The following is a 5,000-nucleotide window of genomic DNA, read 5'->3' on the forward strand; positions in this document are numbered from 1 at the left end:
TATTAACAAGCCATCTTATAAAAATAATTTCTTCATAAGTGTCAAGGTAAAGCTGTATGTTCCTCTTTTCTGCTTTTTAAATTCTTTTGCTTCCATTAAAGGGCATATCCTTGGCATGTTCTCCCGCACAGTTCCACTTGCTTCATAGCGGAGATCGCGGAGATGAACCAATTACTCATATCCGGTAAATAAGTTATCAAAGAAGACGCTATATGAATGTGGTTCCTTTACGACATCTAGTATGTTCAAGATAACTTTTGATCCAAGCAGTAAGTCTGCTTGTTTGTCTTCAGATGAGCTATTGCCACAATATAGATCCAAATTGTAGCAATAATCATATAATGCCCAAAACTTGTAGCCAAACCTAATTGGCTTACCCCTAATGAATTGTTTCAGAGCGTAATGACCATAATATTTGACTATCATTTCATCAACAGCAAGGTGTTCTTCAAAAATATCAAACTTCACAAAAGATTTTTGCGCAGCAGCAATCAGTTTTCTTACTTTGAATCCTCCATCATTTTTATTATTTTCGGCTTCATTATTGTCACAGAAATGTAGAATGCTTTTCATTTCTTGGAATCTTGACCTAAACATTGTATTTTTCACGATTTGTTGGCCCAAATCTTCATCGTTTGACCAGTATTGTGTTTCTGCAGGAATCTTATTATAACCAGATATATGTAACACTCCGACGAATAATTTGATGTCGTCTGAGCTAATTGTAGTTGTGGGCCTGTTCTTACATTCTGTATCATATCAAATACTTTTTTTTTATCATGAGTTCTACTATTTCTTCTGAAAACAAAAAGTTCAAATACTTCAACAGGAGTTGAGACCTTCAATTGTTTTTTCATGTTCATCAAGTTATTTTCATAGGCCTTTCTGCGATCATGAACTTTTGTGTATTCCGATGTCTTGCAATACCATGTTTGTAGAGAATTACATAGTTTTATTTTTTTTTGTTTGGTGCTTGCTTTGTTTTCACTCTAATTTCTAAATGATTAGCAACAATTTCTCCTGTTGTATCATCAGTTACTTCTTCACTGACATTCTGATGGTTCAACAGTAAACACATTGGGACCTGTCTAATTTGTAATCACTTCCTCCCAATGATCTCATATGAGATCGGCAACTTTTATAGTCTTCTATTCTCTTTATACTACATTGATTATAGTTTTTTAAGCATTGGAATGTTTAATGTATGTTACTTCAACATATACCATCTGCTATTATCTTCTAATTGTAGTTTAGTATGACTTTTTTTAATAATTTTATATTGACACTTCTCCATGGTCAAATTCTTATAATTTTCAACTTATGTTTCGTTAAATTTTCTGTGAAAAATTAGAAAACCTTATTAGAATATCAGAGAAATATACCAAGTAGTTATGGCAAAAAGGTTAGATATGTATAAATATTGACAGATAATTAGGAAATTTGTGTTTTCTAAGTGATCCCGTATGAGATCACTGGTGGGTAATGGGTGAAAGCGAGATCTGAGTCTTAAAATATGCATATAACTTACAATTTATAATATATTCCAAACAAAAAATCTAATTTTCTATGTCAATTTCTACTCCAGGGAGCAATGATTTCAATATTCAGGTTTAAACTTTATAAAAAAAACGTCTCATGTATGTGAGTGAATTACAATATTACAGAATTACTGTAAAAAAACAAGCACACACTCTAACCCACACACACACACACGAACACAAACACACAGGCACACACACACACAAACACACACACACACAGGCACACACACACACACACATATATATATATATATATATATATATATATATATATATATATATATATATATATATATATATATATGTGTGTGTGTGTGTGTGTATATATATATATATATATATATATATATATATATATATATATATATATATATATATATATATATAGGTAGTAGGTTGGTTAGGGCACCAGCCAATCATTGAGATACTACCACTAGAGAGTTATTGGAACCTTTGACTGGCCAGACAGTAATGTATTGCATACCTCTCTCTGATTACGGCTTATTGTTTATTTGCCTACACATGCACCCAATAGTCTGGCCAATTCTTTACATAATCTCGCTTTACCTCATACACCTAACAACAATGAGATTACTAAACACTTCTTCACCCAAGGGGTTAATTACTCTACTACATTGTTCAGTGTACTTTCCTATTGGTAAGGGTAGAAGAGTCTCTTTAGCTATGGTAAGCACCTCTTCTGGGAGAAGGATACTCCAAAATTAAACCATTGTTCTCTAGTCTTGGGTAGTGCCAAAGTCTCTGTACCAGGGTCTTCCACTGTCTTGGATTAGAGTTCTCTTGCTTGAGGATACACTTGGGCACACTTTTCTATCTCATTTTCTTTCTCTTCCTCTTGGATGACTGGTGGTTTATCAAAAGGTTGTCTTTTCTTATCTGAATGTCCTCTGGTCAGTTGAAGTGGCTACCTAAAGGATATTTAGCCTTGCATCGAATATCGGATCCTCCATGTGGACCAGTTTTTCTGACTTTTTACTTTAGTTTGTAGGTTTGATCAATCACTCTATTTATAATTCTGTAAATATTGTTCTTGTTATTATTCTTAATTTAGTTTTTAAGTATGGTGTCTCGTTTTTATTACTATTATTCCTTATGCTGTGTGGAGACATTGAGCGAAATCCGTGACCAGTACATCATAAATATCCGCAATGTTGTCTCCTGTATTGCAATATTCGTGGTCTTCATGCAAATATTCAAGACCTTACAGTTGCATCCAGAAAGTATGATATTATTTTTTGCTCAGAAACTTTGGTTTTTCATCACAGGCTTAGAGATACTTAATCGAGATTTATTCACAGTGCGAAATACAGAACATGATTTTAGCAGAATTCCTGAATATTTGACACTGGAAGAAACTATCAATGCCGACGCTGCATCTTGACTGACAGGAATCCCATTTCAATAATGACTGTTATTCTCGCCGCAGATTTATGGTAACAAAGGCTACCCAAGCATCGCTTAGTGGTCAGCTGCAAGAGATGACAGGATTCATTAGCAAAGATGTCACTACAGAACATAGGCCAAGACAAATAAAACATGATAATGAGGGTCTTCAAAAACTCTTCAAAGAAATCTTAGAATGAACAATTAATGTAATAGTCGGAGAGCTTCATAGGTATTGAACAATATTTCCCCAGGAAAAGGTAAAAATGATAACATTCTTGAAAGTCTCCTCAATATACCAACCAAGTAATTCAACCATGCTTGTGTGAGTGATTCAAATATGTTTGAAAGTCAAATATTAAACGAAAAAAGCTCAAAACCTTTGTAGATACCTCTGCATGCAATTGTCTGCCAAAGAACGAGAGTTGCATTGCTCAACGGATCCCGTGACCTGAAAGGACGTCTCCTTGTACTGTCCCCCAAGGAGAGACTTGACATGTAGCATATTCTCCAGTATCCATTGATCCCAGTACCTCTGTCCATTTCCAGTCATGAAGAAGTAATGGCAAAGACCAATGAGAGTGCCCTCTTTAATATATTGTAGAGTAATGTTAAAGTTCTTGAACAGCAGCCAAAAGAAGTCAGTGCTGACATCATATATGGGCAGTTCCTATTACATAGCTTGCCACAAAATTTGCCCCTACTTATAGAGGCTTAGCCAGCAGTATTCTTACCTAGAGTTTAACTTCAGCCAAACTCATTCACATAGCCTTTGATGATCATCCAGAGCCTTCAATAAAGGACACTTAAAGAGACAGGTGAGAATCTGAAAACAGAACCTTCATCATCACAGGGTCAGAGCAGAGACTAGTGCCAGGAAATCTGAATAATCATATAAAGTCTAAGTCATTAAAAAATCAGGTACCTCAATTTCTTGCATATGAATAACAAGATTCTTCATATGCTAGCTTTGTTGGTGATCATGATGTCTTCCTAGATGTCCAATGGGAATGTTACAACATCCATCCAAAGCGGATGGATTAAATGAAAATTATGAAGAGGCGAACACAAAGACTTGTCTGCATTTCTCATCAGCTGATCATGAGTTTGGACGGATAGTGTTCAGGGCATCCGACACAGATATTGCAGTAATATTATTGCACCATTGCAATAGATTTCAGTTAACAACATATTGGATGGATACTGGAAGAGTTGCAAAGAACAATCGTTATTACGTCAGCCTGACTGCAATATGAAAGAGACTAGGACCAGATCTTTGTGAATTGTTGCCAGCTTTCCATGCCTTCACGGGATAAGACTATACATCCACGTTTGTCAGGAGAGGGAAGGTTAGGCCTCTGCAAACTATAGAAAAGCAGCCTGACTATCAGAAGACTTTCATAGTAATAGTTATGAACTCTGCTGTTTCTAGCACGACGAAAGAAGCTCTTCAGAAGTTCACAGCCACAATCTATGGAGCTGAGGATAGAAGAAAACTCTAGCTTGATGAATAAAGATATAAGAAGTTTATAAAGACATATGAACCAAAGGGAAATTGAATACACCCACTAGCATACATGAAGGGCATAGATGCAAGTGGGATACAACATTGCAAATACAAGCTCAGTCCTCGCATTAGGCATGACGTATTTGTTTCTAACGGGTGCACAAGAGCAAACCAAAATCATGTAGAGCAGCACCCCTCATAATAAAATAGCTGGTAGTTGTTCGATAACCATTACAAACAGGTTTGGTTTGAAGTGGAGCAATTCCCTGAATGCTTTATCCCAGATACAGAGGATTTAGAATCCTTGGACAATGATAAGAAGGACGACTTGGACATTGTATCTCCAGATCAAGATGGGTGTTGGGATGAGGATGACTAGAATCAAGGTACAGGAAGGCAGGCTGAGAATAAAAATACTTGTGGAACTCATGATTATAACCATATTCATATATCTTTATCCTAAGAGAGAGAGAGAGAGAGAGAGAGAGAGAGAGAGAGAGAGAGAGAGAGAGAGAGAGAGATGTGTGTGCGTGTGTGATGCAGCAGCA

Source organism: Palaemon carinicauda, chromosome 23, assembly GCF_036898095.1.
Source record: "Palaemon carinicauda isolate YSFRI2023 chromosome 23, ASM3689809v2, whole genome shotgun sequence".
NCBI classification, from domain to species: domain Eukaryota; kingdom Metazoa; phylum Arthropoda; class Malacostraca; order Decapoda; family Palaemonidae; genus Palaemon; species Palaemon carinicauda.